Source organism: Ambystoma mexicanum, chromosome 7p (assembly GCF_040938575.1).
Source record: "Ambystoma mexicanum isolate Mex_15411 chromosome 7p, UKY_AmexF1_1, whole genome shotgun sequence".
Taxonomy (NCBI): domain Eukaryota; kingdom Metazoa; phylum Chordata; class Amphibia; order Caudata; family Ambystomatidae; genus Ambystoma; species Ambystoma mexicanum.
In genome coordinates, this window is record NC_090939.1 from 494,934,499 (window position 1) to 494,954,266 (window position 19,768).

The 19,768-nt window shown below is 52.0% G+C and overlaps 1 long non-coding RNA gene across 2 annotated transcripts in view; it reads left to right on the forward strand.

Annotated features, from left to right (window-relative positions):
- LOC138526594 (uncharacterized) overlaps nt 1-19,768 on the forward strand; it is a 278,153-nt gene that overhangs the window by 155,719 nt on the left and 102,666 nt on the right. For both annotated transcript variants that reach the window (XR_011283645.1, XR_011283644.1), the window contains one exon: nt 9,220-9,321. This is a non-coding gene — a long non-coding RNA (uncharacterized lncRNA). The remainder of the gene's footprint in view (nt 1-9,219; nt 9,322-19,768) is intronic.

A 19,768-nucleotide genomic window follows, 5' to 3' on the forward strand; every position in this document is an offset into this window, starting at 1 on the left:
AGTGCAGTAAAAATCTGAAGATGGCTGCCAGAGGTGGGGCTTAGGGAGAGGACTGTCATTGGATGGTGGCAGTATGATCCAGAGGACAGTGATTGGTTTAGAGGAGAAATAAAGTTTTAAAATGAAAGTGAAACTGTTTTTTTCTTTCACTGAGGATTCCCTGCATGACGACGGGGAATATTCATGAGCATATGAATCCATTCTAGACTACATGCTGGAGAATACTTTGTTGCTGTGGAAAGTAGTTCACTGAGGATTCCCAGCATGACGACGGGGAATATTCATGAGCATATGAATCCATTCTAGACTACATGCTGGAGAATACTTTGTTGCTGTGGAAAGTAGTGAAAGGATCACAAGACAGCACCTTCAGTACACAGACTACACGTGGAGGTGAGCGCCAGCAGAATCACCTTGAGTGTGACCCCACCCCCTCTTGATGTCAACAGATGCCATGGGTAAAAAAAAGTTTCCGCTGTAAAACGGTGAGAACCACATTCAGGTCCCAGATGGGATGGGGTCTATGCACGGGCGGGAACAGTCAGTCAAACCCTTGAGGTGGGCCTTAACCACCAGGTTGGCCACTGAGAAGGTCTGATGCAGTGAGTTTTTGTACGCTCCGGTCACCACCAAGTAAGTGCAGCAACTATCCACCTGGAACACTGAGCGGGCCAGATACGCAGCAAAAGAACAAGGGAGCAAGTGAGGGGAGAAACGCCATCTGCTCATGCCCAGTAGCCTCCTGTATGATCTCCTAATTACTTTCAGAGAAGGACGTTTTAGCTAATCAGGAGCCAGGTCAAGTGCACCAGTTGGCTGGGTCCGGGTGTTCCAACGCCCCGTGCTGCTGATTAAGGAAGTCCCTGCTGGGGACAGGAAGATGGACCAGCCCTTGGGACGGAGCTGGAGGAGGTCAGAGAACTACGCCCTTGAAAACCAATGGGGTGGGGGAGGCCATCAGGATAAGGCTGCAGCCCACTGAGGCCCGAAATTTGCACAGGGTCAGCTGGAGCAACTGAGGAGGAAACAGCACCTGCAGCTGTGCCAGCAAAGCTGTAACGCCTACCCCAGTGAACTCTGGCCCCGACCAGCCCATGATGCAAAAAGGGTGCATTTGGAGTTCTGAGGTGATGCAAAAAAGTCCCGATTCGGAAACCCCCACTTCTGGAAGAGGTAACAAGGATTGTGTGTGTAATTCCCACTCAGTGTTGTAGCCCAAGCGGCTCAGCTTGTCCGCCTCCATTGCTGTCCCCCGGGAGATGAACCACAGGGATCCAGATCTCCTCTGATAACGCACACTCCCAGATGGACACTGCTTCCATGCAGAGGGGAGACCCGGTCCCCCCCGCTTGTTCAAGTAGAACATTGATGTCGAATTGTCAGTCCTGACCAGAACCACCTTGACCTTGATGACAGGCAAGAAATCCCTGAGAGCGAGGCCCACCGCTGAAGGCACGCACCTGCACGTTTGCACAAGAAGAAATACAACCCACTAGGGAAAAAGGCTCAAGATACTCTTGCAAGGGTAAGGAACAAGTTACTTACCCGTAACCCCTGCTCTCCAGCATTGGTATCCTTCATAGATTCACATGCTGTGAATATTCCCAGTTGTCAGGCTGGGAATGCTCTGTAAAATAGAGCAGTTTAAATTAAACTGAAACTTCCGTCACTTCAGTGCTCGATCGTCATCGTTTTGGGTCACACTGACTGCAGCCAATAGGAAATACTCCCTTAGCTCCTCCCCTGTCGCCCATCTTCAGATTTGGCAAGCGCACTTGAGTGGCAGTAAGAGCCAAATGATGAGCCATGAGGGGACGGAGGGGGGGTCGAATGTGAATCTATGAAAGATACCAATGCTGGAGAACAGGAGTTACAGGCAAGTAATTTGTTCCTTCTGCAGCATTGGATCTTTCATAGATTCACATGCTATGAATAATTACAAAGCAGTAAAAATAACCAATACACAAGGGTGGAGGAGCTCCCCGTATCACTTACCAAAGGACTTCCCAACCTTATGCAAGCAGGTTTTGTAAAACTGCCTGCCTGACTCTAGACTCCTCTGTGGAATCCCTGTCGACGCAGTAGAATCTGGTGAATGTGTGCACCGATCTCCAGGTGGATGCACGGCAGATGTCTGGCAGCGGGTTCCGGGAGAGAAATTCAGTGGTCGCAGCCATTGCTCTAGTAGAATGCGGTCTCTGTCCGGGAGCGATCTTCCCACCAGCTGGTGGCAGAATGAGATGCAGGCCGCAATCCATCTAGCAATCGAAGATTTGAAGACAGCCTTGCTGGGCACTGTAGGTTCAAATGTGACAAACAGTTGATCCGATAAACGGAATTACTTTGTGCGGGCCACATAGTACTTGAGGGAATGCACCACATCCAGTGTGTGCTGCTGTGCACTAAGCCGGAGATGCAGGAAAGCCAAAGAACACAGGCAACACCACCTGCTGGTTAAGATGTAAGGATGAAGGTACCTTAGGTATGAACTTTGGATTAGTTCACAATACAGCTTTGTCCTTGTGGAATGTCAAATAAGGCGGTTTTGAAGAAAATGCCTGTATCTCTCCCACTCGTCTCGCCAAAGTAATTGCCACCAAAAAAAGTCGTCTTCCACCACAGATGCTTGATGGATGCCTGGTGCATGGTCCCAAAAGAGGGTCTCATAAGCCTTGTGAGCAATACGTTGAGTTTCCAGGTTGGTACGGGTGGCGGACTGGAGGGAATGAACGAAACAGTCCTCGTAGGAATTTTTTCACTAGCCAATGAGACTAGAGGGAAGGCTTTCCAGAGTACCAGCAGTATCTGGAGATTGCGGCCAGGTGCACTCTAATGGAGGCGTGCATCAAATTTGACTCCGCCAGCGACAAGAGATACAGCAGCAGTTCCTCCGGCCTGATGGTTTGGGGACACATGTGATGTCTTCTGCACCACATCTGGAAACGTTTCCATTTGCTCTGGTAGCATTTTAGAGTGGCCGGGGCCCTTGCTTTAGCCAACACCTGCTGGCACGCCTGCGGGAGGGAAAGGGTACCAAATTCTAGGAACACAAGAGCCAGGCCGTCAGATTGAGAGAGGCCAGGTCGTGGTGCAGGACCGTTCCCTGGTTCATGGACAAGAGCGATGATTTGAGCTGTTGCCGAAAGAGCTGAATATCAATACTGTCTCAGCCATGCAGGGGCCACTAATATCAGTCTGCACCGATACGGTTTGAAAGTATGCAGGACTCTCAGCACCAGAGAAATTGTGGGAAAAGCATACAGAAACATCCCCTCACATGGGGACACAAAGGCATCCCCCCAAACTGTCTGGGTGAGGAAACCAGCTGGCAAAGGTCTTGCAGCGGCTGTTGTCGCATATGGTCGATCTTCAGGGTGCCCCACTCCTGAAAAAGGTGTAGCTGGTCTTCGTGCAACTCCCTTTCGTGACAAGAGCACAAGTGCGCTAGAGTGTTTTGGATCCCCGGTAGAGGAGAATCAGGAACATGTTCTGTTGTAGGGCCAAATGCCAGAGCGCTTGGACCTCCCTGGAAAGCTGTGGGGACCTGGTTCCCCCCTTGCTTGCGGATGTAAAACATGGACGTTGTGTTGCCTGTGTAAATCCGAACCACTTTCCCCCCGAACAGGGGGAGGAAAGACTTCAGTGCCCAGAATATCACCTGAAGTTCCAGCAGGTTGATGTGCTGGGTCTTCTCCATCTCTGACCACAAACCCCTGGTGTGCTGGTCTTGGCAGTGGGCTCCTCAGCCCTGCAGGGAAGCATCCGTGGTTGCAGTGATCTGATGGTCTGGGAGCCTGAAGGTGGCACCTTGCAGGATGTGTTCTCTCACGGACCACCAGAGCAGGGCCTTCTTGAAGGCTGGAGTCAGTGAAAAGCGCTCCTCTGAAGAGTCTGAAGCTTGTACCCATCTGGCATCCAAGAATTCTTGCACTGGTCTCATGCGTAGTCTGCAGTTGGTGACTGCTGGGGATGTTGTCTTTATGCATCCCATTAAAGACTTTTAGATGTGGACTGTGCTCGACCGAGTTTTGCTGAGGCAGTGCACCTTCTGCAGAAGGGCCGTCACTCTCTCGTCCGAGGGCCTGGCTTTGCAAGTGCTGGTGTCTAGCAGTGCCCAGAGGTACAGTGCCTTTTGAGAGGGGGCAAGCTGCGACTTAGGGAAGTTGATGGAGAATCCCAGTTGTTGAAAACATTGGATCGTGACGGCAGTGTTGGACTTCGCAAGAGAGTAGGAGGGGGCTCTTATTAACCAGTCTAAGTATGGGTAGATGTGGACTCCTCTCCGCCGCATGTGAGTCACAACCGGTGCAAGGCATTTGGTGAACACCTGAGGGGCCGGTCTGAGTCCACAAGGAACTGATAGTGCTATCCTGCCACCACAAAACGAAGGTATCGCTGTTATGAAGGGCGAATAGTTATCTGGAAGTATGCATCTTTGAGATCGAGGGACACTAGGAAGTCCCCCTGCTGCAGTTGAGAGAGAACTTGCTGCAATGTTACCATGCGAAAGGTTTGTGCTTTCAGAAACATGTTGAGCACCCTTATGTCTAGAATGGGTCTCCAACCCCATGGTTTGTTCAGCAAGCCCTTTTTTCTTACCAGGAAGTAGCTGGAATACACCCCTTTCTGCATCTTGTTCCTGGGGACCTTTTCCATAGCAACCTTTCGTAGCAGAGACTCCACTTCCTGGATCAGGAGGAGCTGCAATTTTTCTGGTCTTCGTATAGGAGGAATGTCTGGAGGGTACTTTATGAACTCCAGCGAGTGCCCCTGATGGAGGAGGGACCTCATCTTCCTTTTTCCCCAAACAAGGCTGCGCCATCGAAAGGCATGTCTGTTACCCGAAATTGGAAATCTAGTCGAACATCCGAGGTTTTAAGCCATCCATGTCGGCATAGGAGCACTCCATTACCCATCTGGTGATAGCCTGTGTCGGCGATGTCGACGGAGCCAGTGATGGCATGGTCAGATGCAATCTCGCTTTCATGGAGAATGTCCAGTGCCTCTTGCTTCTTGTCCTCAAACAAGAATTCCAATAGGGCCCCCAACTTGCTTTAGTTTAACATGTTTTTATTAGCATTTATATAGTTACAGTCATACATTTCAACATATCTCTTTTTCCCATGCCCTACATATAAATCAGTATTTTGCAACAACCAATAACAAACAAACAACTTGCCATGTGTTGTTTCGTAACATCAGTTGGGGCAAATGCCTCAGTGTCTGGGCTCAACTCTTCCTTGCACTCTCCAGGTTCTACGGTTGGCCATTCTCAGTTGGATGCAATAGGGTGGTTTTCCGGGCAAGTAGTGCATGTCTCTTTCCTTGACTGGCACGCTCAGGGGGGTTTTTGGCGTCAGATGGATGGAACATGTCCATACCAGCGCTTTGCATGCTACCCACTTATTATTGCCTTCAGGCTCCAATCTGTTTGCCCCTTCCATCCACACCTTGGTCTCCGCCTCTGCCCACCTTTCAAATTCCCTGCCCCATTTTTCATATTGTGGCCCCCCAGCAGTTTTCCAGGACATGGCGATGGTTCTCTTGGCCAACATGCAGGCCATTATCCATAAACTTAACCACGTGTTTGTGTTTGCTGATTCTGGGGTAGGCACCAAGCAAGCATTCTTTCGGTGACCACTCATGCCTTGCTACCCTAGCCTCCCTGCAGGCTCGTTCTATTCGTGCCCAGAAACCTCTCACACGCACACACTTCCAAAACATGTGTATTAGGTCAACTTCCTCCTCTCTACACCATGGGTATCGTGGACTTGCGTCCTTATTAAACGTGGCTATCCTGAGTGGGGTCATGTATGTGCGATATAACACATTCAATTGTATTAGTTTGAAGCAATGGTTTCTCGATACTGCTTTGGGAAAGCCCAGTATTCTTTCCCATTCTTTCTCCGTTATATCTGTACCCAGATCTTTCTCCCATGGCTCTTTCAGTACTGTGCCCCTAGGGTTGGGTGTGTCTATTAGCATGCTGTACAGCCAGGAGATCGGCCACCAGCCATCGTTTAGATTATACATCAGGGTCAGAAGCGGGTCCAATTGTGGTTCCTCTGGCCATCCCTCCCACGTTTCCTTGGCCACCTCACAGACTCTTTGGTACCAGAGAAATTGCCCGCTCTGCACCTCTTCTCTTTCTTGCATTGAGACAAACTCCCTAAAGACCCCGTCCTCATATACATCTCCCCATGTGTATATTCCCTTTCCCTCCCACCTTCTCACCACCGCCATGTCCGTGCTATCTCTGCATGTGTCCGCCGCTATCGGCACCTCCGGTGAGTAGAGGTTTACTAGTTTCAGCAAGGCCTGTGCTCTCCTCCATACCTTCTTTCCCAATGTCACCATAAGTGGGTTGTGTTCTGGGTTTCCCTATGTTACCCACAGTATTTCCTTTAGTTTGATCGGAGCCACCATGTGTTGCAGTAGGTCGTTTTCAGAGGTGGACTCATCTGCCAGCCATTTAATTACATGACTGAGTTGGGCTGCCAGGTAGTACCTCTCTAGGTTTGGCAATTTCACCCGTCCTTTGCCGTATGGTAAATATAGCGTTGCTAGTGAAAGTCTGTGGCGGGTAGCACCCCACAAAAATTCTCAGAGCAGCACTTCTAGTGATCGAAAAAAGGACGCCTTAACATAGCAGTTCACGTTGTTGAAGAAGTACAGGAATCTCGGCAGGATAATAATTTTGGTGATAGATACCCTACCTAACAGTGATAGTGGCAGCTTAGACCAGAACTTCATCGACTTCCTCAAACTCTGCACCACTTTCGCCATGTTATGTTCAGGCATCTGTTCCGGTGTATGTCTAATATTCACTCCTAGGTATTTGAACGGGTCCACCTCCCAGCTGAGTCTCACCTGGCAGTTCATTGACACTCCTCCCCCTCAGCCCAGCTATCGGGAATATACAAGATTTGGTTCTGCTAAAACTGATCCCCAACACTTTGGCATAGTTATCGAGTATATCTAAGATCACTGGGACATTTAGGTGAGGGTCCCTTACATATAGCAGCACGTCGTCCGCATAGAGCGATAGCAAATGTCCCATTCCGCCAACCAGCCACTCCCAATATATTGAGTCGAACGCCTTTGTGGCGTCCAGGGAAAGTATGGCATATTATTCCTGGGTACCTGCTGTTTGCGCAAGAATGTGCTGCAATCTGGGTACGTTCAACGCTGTGCTGCGCCCTGGTATAAAGCCGTTTTTCTCACTATGTATTAGGCCCCCCATTGTCCTGCTCAGGCGCTTGGTTAGTATCGTGGTCAGAATCTTGACATCGTAGTTTACATCGCCAGTGGGCGGTAAGAGTCACATTCATCCATTGGTTTCCCTGGTTTGTGTATTGATATAACTAGGTTTTCCCTCATGGACTCCGGCAACTCCCCTTTAGTGTGTTCCTCCCGAAAAACCTCAAGCAACACCAGTGTCAGGACTGCCTCATATGTTTTGTAGAACTCCGGGGGGAGTCTGTCGCTTCCTGGTGTTTTACTAGAGACTAGTGACTGTATCGCCTCTGCAATATATTCCCCTGTTATCTCAGCCTCCAGGTTTTCCTATTGTAACGGGTTTATTTTGGGAAGGCCTATTTCATCTAGTGTGTCTAGTATGTCTGTTTGTGGCACCTGTTGGTCGTGGCTATAGAGTTGGGAGTAAAAATCTCGAAATGTGTCGTTAATCTCTTGTTGCGACTTGTGTGTTGTGCCTGTTCTGTCTTGGAGCTCCATGGTTTGACATTGTGGGTGTTCCCTTCTACACACCCAGGCCAGCAGTCTGCCTGGCTTGTCGCCCTCTGCGTGTGCTCTGGCGGTTTTCACAGAGTAGTCAAACTTGGAGAGCCTTCCCCATGCTTCCTGGCGGTTCTCTCGCAACTGTGCCAGCTCTATCTCCTCCTCCCGTGTCCCCCGTGTGTTAGACTCTGTGTTATCTCTTTCTCCAGTTCCGCTCTAAGTGTTTTCCATATGTCCCCCCGCTCCTGCAATGGCCTCTCCACTACTTTCTTTGCCTCCCAAACTGTGCCCCATATTTCCACACTACCCACGGTTTTCTCTACATATTCCTCTAATTTGTCTCGCAGCTCTTCCGTGAAAGCCTGATCCGTTAGGGCATCCAATGCCATGTGCCACAGCGTTATGGGCGTCTAGGCCCCCATGTTTTCCAAGTCATCAGCAGTGGTGAGTGGTCTGATATTGACCTACCCAAGTACTGTGCTGATTCTATTTGTGTTTGACAGCTTTTAGCCACAGACAAGTAGTCAATTCTTGTGTGCAGAGAGGGTGGTGAGGAGAAGTATGAGTAGCCCTTATCTGTGGGATGAAGCTCCCTCCACACATCTTCCAGGTCCAGAGCTTCTACCAGCGCATTTAGTGCCCCCATTGCTGCCTCATTTCTGGTCGCTGTTGGTTTACACCTGCCCAACTTCCAATCTCTAACACAATTGAGGTCACCTCCCCATATGAAAAAGCTTTCTCCACATTGGGCTAGTTTGGCTCCCAGCACACCTAGGTGTTTTGGGATCCCATGTTTGGGGAAATCCGAATTTATTATACAAACTTCCACCAGTTCAACGCATTCCTTAACTATCAGGTAACGGCCTTCAGGATCTGCCTCCCAGCTCAATAGTTTGAAGGGAACTGCCGGGCTTATCCAAATGAGCACCCACCAAGTATATTGATACGCTCACCTTAGCTCTGCGGGAGCGCCTGGAAGCTCTGTGCTGTGCAACTGGGGGACTCTCGGCTGCCTCTTCAGGGATGACTGCTCCTTGTATAGGTAGAAGGTAGGCTCTCCGTCCTGCTCTTACTCTTCAGCAGGGGCGCGAGTGTTCTGTAGTCATCAGTTATGTCACTGATGTTAGTGTTCCAAGCCCGGGCCTGCTGTGGCGTTGGAGGGGTACTTGGGCGCTGAGCTGCGTGGCAAGTGGTGGTGATGGTGGTAGGTAGAGGCTGTCTCTGTGGCGTTACGGCTGTGTGCTTTCCCTTGCTTTCTGCCTCTTTGTCCTTACGCTTGCTTACAGCACCTGCTGGCTCTCTGTGCCTTTCTTGTCAAGTTTCTGGCACTTGCATGCATCTATTTGCTCTTATTGTTCAGTCTTTGCACGCTTCTTATGCTTATTCAGTCTTTATGAGCTTCTTCTCTGTTTATTCAGCTTAATGCGCTCAGTCTTTGCAAGCTTCTTATGCTTGTTTGCTTCTCTGTCTTCTCCGCAGGAGCCGAAGACTGAAGGAGATGCGTCGCGGGTCTGAAAACCGGAGGGGGCGCGTCACGGGATCACGAGGCTGAAGGAATTCACAACTGGAATTGCTGACTCGGTAGGTATTGCGCATAGCCTGGAATTACAGAGGCTAGAGACAAGACTGCAGCTCACAATAGATTTCAGGGCGGATTCCCCTCCATGTTGGGTGACCTGCCCAGTGGAGTGTATTGTAATTGGCACCAGGCGCGCCATGCTCAAGTCCAGCTGAGTTCTTTCCAGATTCCACTGGCTGTGCTGAGATTCTTTAAAAGACTTGATGATCTACAAACCCAATGGGAGCGCCCTGGGGCATATGTGTGCAAATGTATTACAGGGTTAGTGGATACAATTGGTACAGGACTGGTGGTTGTGACACATATTTTGAGTAGGGAGCAACATAGGATTGCCCATCCCAGTATTCTGTTATCGTAGCCATAGTTTGCTGGGTCAGGTGTGTCTCTTGCAACAGCGCAATGGCCATCTTTTTCCTGTTGATAAAGGATTTCACCCGATTCCTATGCATATATGTTCCAAGGCCCCTAACATTCCATGTCGGTGCTTTAATTTCGTTGGTCATTCCAATATATAGGTCCCCCCCTCAGCCCTCCTACCCCTCTGGACTCCAGCCTCGTTTGAACCTTCACAATTGTTCCACGCCCCAGATGGCCCCCGCCCCCTTCCGACCATACAATACCACATGAACACACTTCCTGGCACATATCTCACCTTGTGTAGGATTCGTAACGTTACAAACTTCGAACCAAACCAAAACTGGAAAACTGCGCTGAGCAGCCACTTTCTGACCATGGCGCTCGAGCGCCCCCGCATCTGCCTGACCCACCCGGGCCATGGTGTGCGGGCTGTGGTGCGCTGGCAACTGGCCAAAGCCGAACAATTCGTGGTGTGTGTTTATTTGCTCTGCTCTAGGTGCTTACCCCCGCTCCTGCCGTAAAACAGAACAAATTACTCTATTGTTTTTTAACGTGCACCCTCAAGCTCTTCGGCTGAGGTGTTCTTTCCTCCTCCTTTCATATTTTGAGCCTGCTGCGTTTCATTTCACCTCCTCTTTGCCGTCATCCAAGTTATTATGTTTCAGCAACGTGGTGGGCGCCGCCGGCGTTTCGAGAAAAATAGCCTTTGTAGAGTACTTTAAGCCGAGACGGGTACATCAGCATGTACTTGAGGTTCAGTTTCCTGAGTCTTTGCTTGATTGGCACAAATGAGTTCCTTGCCCTTTGCACTGCTGGGGTATAGTCAGGGTATATAGCTATGTTGGCATTATCTCGGGGGATCACCCCGCCTTCTCTGGAAAATTTCAGTATCGTCTCCCTGTCCCGAAAATTCAATACTTTTGCTATCATGGGGCGAGGGTGCGAGCCTGGTGGTGGTTTTTTCTGTAAGGATCTGTGGGCCCTCTCCATTACAAAACCCTGTGACAGTGCCCCGATTTCCTGCAATATCATATTTTCAACAAAATCCGTTGGGTTGGACTCTTCCATCCCTTCCGGGACTCCCAGTATGTGCATGTTTATGCACTAGGCGTGTCCTTCAGCATCCTCCGCCCCAGGGCCTCCAGCGTCGCGTTTCTCCTCTCTAGCTCCGTCATCCTCTTCTCCAGATCCTTGGTGGTTTCTGTCGTCTTATTTAGCACTGTTTCAGCTGTCGTGACCCTCTATGTGAGGTTGCGCATATCCTGGCTCATCAGTTGTACATCCGATTTGACCTCCTCAATTTTTGTGTCAATAAAGGATCTTAGGGCTGCAATTGCTTCGAGCACTTGGTCATCCTTAGTGGTGGATTCCTGATCTGATTGCTCAACTTGGACCACTGAAAAAGTTTGTGGTTGCCCCTTCTGTTTAGCAGCGTTGAAGGAGTCCATGATCGTTGAGTACTTTTTAATTTTGGTGGAGGGCATGTTTTCAGCAGTGCCTGGCTATGTAGTGTGCGTAGACTGTTTGGTGTGCGCACTACTGTCCGTATGTTGTTGTCCCTCAGATCAATTTGGTTATCTATCGCTCGGCTTCATAGTCCTGTGACTATAGGTTCATAGTTCCGTACGTCACCTGCAGCCTGTGGGGGTTCTGCTCTGCTGTGTGGTGTCCCAGCGTTTCACTGGTGATGCTGTTCATGTCTGCCTCGCTTCCGTGTGTAAATTACATTGTAATTGCAACAGTGTAATGGGTTGTGGTTTCCCTGTTTCCGTCTAGAGTAGCGTTCTTGTCATGCCCTGTGTGCCCTCTATTCGAGCTATGCCTTCGGGGCGGTCACTCTGTTGCAGGTGCGTGCTTGCTGCTGTGACTGTATCCCACTACTGTGGTTTGTTTGGGCTTGGCCCTGTGCTTGCTGCCTTTCTTGGGCCCATGGCCAAGTTAACTTCTACCTGGTGTCATAACCCAATCTCATACCCACGGCGTGGTTCAATGCCACCTCACAGATCTGTGCACCCGCTTCTTGGGTGTCAACGCCTACCTTTTGTCGGCCGTGGGTTCCACCTCAAGACCCGCTTCACTGGTCCACTGTGTCCAGGCCTGAGTACTGTCCTCCTCGCTTCTGTTGATCTACTCGCTTCCCCTGGCAGTCCTTTCTCCCGGGTGCCTGCTGCCCTTGGTCTTGTGTCGCTGTTTGCAATGGTCCATTTATGCAGATCTGCAGCCCGACAGGGGCTGCCCGCTGTTTTGTGCCGCTGTTTCCACCCTCCAGGTCGCTGGTGGCCCAGTATGTGCCCTCAGACCGCCACTGCTGTGCTCCCGCGCCGTTGTCTCTGTTGTTGTCCTTCCCACATCTGATCTACTGCAGCATTTGAGGCGTTCAGGTAGCCGTTATGCTGGGCCGCTCTGCTGCCTCGTTTCGTCTCACTTGTGAGGCTTTGCTTTCTGCCCCAGCATGTTTGTTATGTTGGGGTGCTCAGCGCCTAGTCTCGCTGTTGCCTGCCCTGGCCGTTCTTCCTCCTCACCATTGGGATTCGGTTGCGTCCGCCATCTTGGTTCCACAGCGGGAACGCTGCGCCAGCGTTTCACTCAGCCTCCATCTTCCAATTTTTGGAAATGATTTTCCCGGAGGTCAGGGAATCAGTTTCTGCATCCAACGGTGTGCTTATGTCTGCTTGGTTCTGCTTTTTATCAAGTGTTCGGGGGATCTTTATAGGATCTCGGCAGGCGCTCCGGTCAAACGCAGCCTCACACCATGAGCCTAGGCTACGCCCCCCATAGGGCCCCCAACTTGTTCCATAACTCTGGATCATAGCGGGTCATGGCAGCTGTTGTGATTATTCTCTTGCCGAAGGCGTCAAGGCATTTGTCCTCCTTGTCTGGGTCACTGAGCAGGATGAAGATGGTTTGGCCGACCTCTTCCTGGCCACTGCAGAAACAACAGAGTCTGTGTTGCCAGGCACTCGAGAGTTAATGAGTGCAGCCCCCGCCGTTGGGGAGGCGGAGTTATTGTATTGGGGAGCGGGAAGGAGAAACGGGGAGTTCTGGGTAAGGCGCGAAGGCGCCAGTTCCTGTTAGAGATTAGATGAATAAAGAAGTTGTTACATCCACTCCGTGTGCGCGTCCTCCTTACTGGCCCTTCTGAGAGGGCAACACTGGCGACGAGGTCTTCCAGTGCGCACCGCGGAGTCCTCCTCCTCCTTGGCAATCCGCCACGCTCGTGCTCGGCAGGCCTACCGGCTCCTCCGCCGCATGCACCTCCTCCTGCTCCTTCGGTGGCCGCACACGTGCCACCACCTTCCTCTTTCCGCTACATCGGGGATTTTTACCACGTGCACTCCGGCAACTGAAGTACGCCACGGCCTGACTCATCTCCTCCCGACGAGCTACCGTCGCACATCGCCATGAGCAGAAGGGGCTCCACCTCAGGGTCCGGGCCCAGCTCACCTCAACTGCCCCGTGCGACGCAACCGATTCAACTACGCCTACCCCCACCTTTCACCATGACCCCACAGTCCACAAAAGGGCCGCGATGGACTGACTGGATGGAAGATTTTCAACACTACGTACGGGGGTCCGGCGATGGCGAATCGCCCAACATCAGGGACATTTTCCTCAACCTGGTGGGGGGAGAGATCAAAACCGTGGTGAAAACGATTCCCGCTGCAGAACAAAACACCTTCAAGAACTTGATTAAGGCGCTAGACAAGCTCCTCATAATTGAAGTCAACCGTGACTATGAACGCTACTTATTCAACAAGTGCACCCAAATGCCACAAGAGACGGTAGATGAGTTCATCACCCGCCTTCGGGTAAAAGGAGCGAACTGTCAATTTGACGCGTATTCACTGGAAGAAGCCATTAGACTGAGGGTCATCGAAGGGTGCCTGTCTCCGGCCCTCAAGAAACAGCTCCTGAAGAAACCTCTCACTATCCAAGAGGTGAGTGAACTAGCCCGCATTCACGAGAGGGTGGATGCCCAGGCCACATCCATGTGCAATCCGGCCCACCCCAAATTGGACACTGCTGAAACCGTCGCGGCGCTGCAGCCATCCCGCCCGGGAGATAGAGGCTCATACCCGTACAGGACGCAGCCCATGCAAGCTCCTCGTCTACAGCGGCAGTGTTATCGATGTGGGATGTCGTTCCCCCATGCCGGAGCGTGTCCAGCGCTATCACAACGATGCTCGAATTGCGGGAGAGAGGGCCACTTCCAGTCCGTATGCCGGGAGGGCATACCATTCCCGCCGGTGAGACCCCTCACACAGGCCAGGATGCCTTTCCGTCCGCCGTCCCCACAATACCACCAGCCCAGATTCGGCCAACCAGGAGGGGGACAGAGGCGGTACATCAGAGCCATCGATGAGTATCAAACCCAAGGTTACCCGATGCAACCTGAACAACCGGATCAGCCACAAGCTCTCACCGACGAATATGACCACCCCCCGATAGACTTCAGATATGGGTCTGCCTACCATGACGTGCAAGATGCGGCATACGATCCGCCATATGACATGTATGACCAGGACGAATTTGTCAACCTGATACAGGACACCGAAGAAGCCAGAGAGGCCCCCAAAATCCCTGTCAAGATGGGCAATCAACAGTTCCTTTTCATGATCGACTCAGGCGCCACCGTCAACATCATGGGTGAACAGGACTACGCCAAAATTCTGAACCCACCAGCACTGGAGGCCCCCCGTTCCAGAATTTTCCAGTGGGGTGCCGCAACGCCCCTACAGGCTGTGGGATGTTTCACACAACGCTTCCTCCTGAACGGCCGGCAGATCGACACGACTATCCACGTCATCCGGTCGCTCACCAAAAGCCGATGCCTCCTCAGTTACCACACGGCATCTCGTCTGGGACTAATCGAAATCCATGTGAGAGCGGGAGACGTCATTGCCGCAACCTCGGACAGCCTGAGCTCGAGAGACTCAGTCGGCACTGTCACGTGCCATCAACCGCAAAATGTGATCACACAGGCCGACGTTGCGAGTGGTTTCCCGAAGCTGTGCAAAGGCCTGGGCAAGCTCAAGGCCCCCCCCATCCGGCTACACATCGACCCTTCGGTGACCCCCGTCCCGCAACACCCTCGGAGAGTTGGATTTCACCTACAGACGGCAGTGTCGGAGGCACTTCACCAACTGCTCTCCGACGGTATCATCGAACCAGCCACCGGGCCGACGCTGTGGGTGTCACCACTTGTGATCGTGCCCAAGGAAGGGGGCAAGATACGTCTGTGCGTTGACATGAGGGTGGCAAACACCGCCATCCAACGGGAGAGACATCCAGGACCGTGCATCGAGGACATGATCGTCCAACTGAACAACGCCCAGATGTTCTCCAAGCTCGACCTCAATCAAGGTTACCATCAGTTGGAGCTGCATCCGGAGTCCAGACCCATCACCACATTCGCCACCCACGATGGCCTCTACAGATATCGGCGGCTGAACTTTGGGATCTCGTCCGCCGCAGAAATTTTTCAGGAGGCCATCCGGCAGGTAATCAGACCCATCAAAGGCACCCTAAATTACAGCGACGATATCCTCGTGTTCGGATCGACGAAAGAGGCCCACGACCGAGCCCTCCTTGCCACGTGCACGGCACTCCAAGATGCGGGTCTCACCCTCAACATCTCCAAATGCAGATTCAGTAAATCGAAGCTGAAATTCTTCGGTCACATCTTCTCCCGTGAAGGGATGCTCCCGGACCCTGACAAGGTCGACACCATTACCAACCTGAGCGAGCCGCGGCAAGTGGCCGAAGTCCGTTCGTTCCTCGGCATGGCAGGGTATTGTGCCAGATACATACCCCACTACGCGTCCCTCACGGATCCACTACGTAAACTCCTGCAAAAGGAAGCAGCCTTCGAGTGGACCCCCGCGTGTCGTGCGGCATTCTCTGACATCAAGCGTGCCCTGGCGGAGGCACACCGATTGGCGTACTTCAACCCGTCATGGCACACCGAAATTGTCGTGGATGCTAGCCCGGTGGGCCTCGGCGCCATCTTGGCCCAGACCAGCGGGGAGGACATTCACCCACGACATGTGATCGCATATGCGAGCAGGGCGCTGTCCGCCCCGGAACTTGCCTACTCCCAGGCGGAAAAGGAGAGTTTGGCAGCTGTATGGGCCTGCGAACATTTCCACAATTTCGTCATTGGCAAAAAGTTTACGCTCATCACTGATCACCAGGCCCTGTTGTCCCTGTTTGGGAACCCTCACACCAAGATGCCCCCTAGGATCGAGAGGTGGGGCATCCGCCTGCAAGAATACAACTATGACATAGTACACCGCCCCGGGGGTGACCTCAACCCCGCTGACTACTTGTCACGACACCCCGTCGGGGCGCCAGTGACCCGGGAGGGTGACGTCGCCTACGTACAGTTCATCTCCACCAACTCACTGCCACCCGCGATGTCCCTCGAGAGAGTTGCAGCCGCATCGGCGGCCGACCCGACCATAGCCCTCGCCATCAGCCTCACCTCCGCCAACAAGTGGCACGACCACCGCAGAGCGACGCTGGCGCACCCGGGGGTATGCAAACAGGAAATTGAGCGGCTGGCCAGGATACACAGGGAGCTGGCTGTGAAGGACAACGACATCCTCCTCAGAGGGTGCAAGATCGTCATCCCCACCACGCTACGGAACGAGGTCGTGCACATAGCACATGAGGGCCACAGGGGCGCGGACAACACAAAGAAACAGCTGAGGTGCCATGTCTGGTTCCCCTTCCTGGACACGGCAGTAGAAGAATGGGTGAGAAACTGCCATGCATGTCAGTGCACTGCCCCTCCAGAACACCCTCCCCCGCTACAATATACACAGATTCCAGAACGCCCGTGGGAGCGCGTAGCAATGGATTTTTACGGGCCGACGGAAGCTGGCGATTACCTCCTGCTTCTCATAGACGAGCACTCAAGGTTCCCGATAGTCAAATCCGTCACCACCACTGCATTCCCACAGGTAGCGGCGGTGATAGAAGAGGCATTCAGCGAGTGGGGGATCCCGAAGATGGTCAAATCTGACAATGGACCGCCATTCTGTGGCCACGAATTCAGGACACTAGCAGAACACCTAGGGTTTAAACACATGAAGGTGACCCCTCGCCACCCACAAGCGAATGGCATGGCCGAACGCTTCATGGCGTCCATCAAAAAAACACGACAAAGAGCCATGCTGGAGGCAGTCGACCCTCACCAGGCGTTGTGCCGACTCTTAAGGGATTATAGAAACACCCCACACGAAGCCACGAACAAGACGCCTGCTGAACTAATGCTTCGATACAAGGTGAGAACCCGCAAACCTCACAACTTGTCACCGGAAGAACCGCCTGACATAGAGGTGCTCCAAAAGGATGCAGAGGTAAAAGAAAAAGCGAGATGGGACACTGACTCACGCCGCCATGCGACGTTGCCAGACTTCCACGTAGGGGACGAAGTGCTCGTACAACAACCAACCCTCAGGAAGACAGATCCGCGGTTTGCCCCAAGCCCCATGAGGGTAACCGCAGTCAACGGCACTATGGTGACAGCGGAGGACCAACATCGAGCTGTCACCAGGAACTGTCAACACTTCAAACACTACAACAGACGAGAGGGATCAGGAGGGCCCCAAAGGTCTGTCTCTCCAGAACCTCGAGAGCCGCGGGATGACCCGTGGATTCCCCCGGGAAGAGACCCGGACGAGCCGAGTCAGGAAGAAGGTGCCCCGGAAACCCCGGGACCAAGCGCCCTTGACGAGAGGCCTCGGAGAGTCGTCAAGAAGCCGGTGAGACTAGTTGAAGAGTGTTGACTCTGATGTTTGGACATATTGTTCGGGGGTGGTGTTGCCAGGCACTCGAGAGTTAATGAGTGCAGCCCCCGCCGTTGGGGAGGCGGAGTTATTGTATTGGGGAGCGGGAAGGAGAAACGGGGAGTTCTGGGTAAGGCGCGAAGGCGCCAGTTCCTGTTAGAGATTAGATGAATAAAGAAGTTGTTACATCCACTCCGTGTGCGCGTTCTCCTTACTGGCCCTTCTGAGAGGGCAACAGTCTGGGATTGGCTATATGAGGAGACAGGCAGCAGCGCTGTCTGGTGCCCTGTACTTTTTGTCAAAACGATCCTTCTTTGGAGGTGCAGTAGCAGGGTGCAGAATGGCAACCAGGCCATCCTCCCAGATGGCCTACAGTAAAGGTAGTGCCATGATGGACTTCCTGCGCTGTTCGCTGTGTTGATATCAAATCTTCTCCTTTCTTTGATCCTCCAGTGCTAAGCCGAACATTGTGGATGCCGTAGGCATGTGCTCATGGAAAGTTCCTACTTCATCAGGGGGAGAATCCCTGAGAGGCACCTCATCTGGCTCATTATCCACATTGATGAAGTCAAACTCATCGTTTTGATCGGAATGCGTGGGGGACGTGACCTCTTCAGGCTCTGTGTAGGCTCCCTCATCCGTCAGTAAATCTACTACTGACCGGTGTCTTTGCGGCATGGGGTGGCACAGAATCTCGTACCCCTCTCTGGAGGGTCCTGGGACCTTAGCTGGCATCTGCCTGTTGGATTCGGCAACCAGTGGTCTCAAAGGCAGTGCATGCAAGGTCACCACCAATATTGTCAGTGTTGACAAAAGGTCCAATGATATGTTCCTTTGAGGGCACAGTTGCTGATGCTGGACTGCTGTTGACAGCATAGGATCCCATTGGGGAAAAGGTTGTAGAGGCTGTACCACCACTGCTGACGGCAAAGGGTTCAAAGATGGTGGTCTAATGAGGATCGCTTCACCAAAAGGTGGACTTCTCAGTGGCAGTGCCCTAGGGACAACAGCTTCCTCCTCTTCGGACTGTGAAAGACTCTGTTTTGGAACTACCAGGCCACCTGGTAATAGAGCCACCCCCGGGATTGGAAACACAGTTCTTGGACATTGTGCTTGTGTGCCTGTTGTGTTGTGTTGGTGCTGGTATCAGGGCCAACAGCTGTGGTGACAATGGACTAGCAAGATTTTTGACTCGTCAACTGTATGGTCAATGATGCACTCATGATTGTAGCCGTCGAGATTGATGACTGTTTTGTTGTGTTGTTCAATGGTGTCGACAGTTTCATAGACGAAGTAGATGATTTTATCGCAGACAATGTTTTCATCGATGATGAAGACAAGTCCGCAGACTTTGACGCTGACGAGGAAGCTGCGGCCGATGACTTCGGTGTAGGTGACCTGGAGTGCGATTAAGGCGGCCTTGTAGCTGACTGTGATAAGGTCGGAGAGGAATGCGAGTGTTAGGGAGAATTTTCATAAATGGCTGATTTCCGTTACCTAATGAGTCCCTCAGCAGCTTTGCTGGATTTCTTCACCTAGTAAGAGTGTGAGCCCTTTTCCCACTCTTACATGTGTTTTGCTGTGTGTGTTTTCACTTTTTGTGTGATCTTGAGCACTGGAGCCTCACCTACTCCATGGCCTCTTTTCATATGTGTTACACAGCACCTTCAGTGCAGTGACACAGGGTTGTCTTTGAGACTTCCCACTGACTCCATTTTCTGGGGCTGACTACTGTCCCCCAGAAGAGGTAAAGTTGCCATTAACTTTACTTTAGTCACTTTAAACCACAGACCCAGTACACCCCATCTTACATGGAGTATTGGAAAGGGTTAATTCTTATCCCTTTATGGCTGTGTCTCTTGGAGCATTGTTTTGCTCCCTGTAACACTCACCTGACTCCCACGGAGGTGCTGGCCTGGTTCGCGCTGCTGTGACCTCTTCTAAGGTGATGCGCAGGGTTCGAAAGACGGACTGGACCGGGCCCCCAAATCTGGCTTGTCTGGCTCGCAGAAGTATCCTTCTGTAGGCGAAAATAGGGGATTAACTGTCTGTGGTGTAATGCAATCAGCCTCCCACTTTCGCCTCTCACCCTCCTCGAAACCCTTCTGTGATTCCTCGTAGCGTCTCACCTTAGGGTCTGGAAGGACGAGCTCTCCATCCTGCTTCTGATGCAGGGGCGCGTTGGTATCCAGTTACTTCACTGGATTTTCGGATTGGTGAGAACCAAACTTGCTTGGCTTCCAGGTAAGTTTTTTGATAAGCGGTTCCCCTTGTGTCCATGCATTAATGTACTAATACT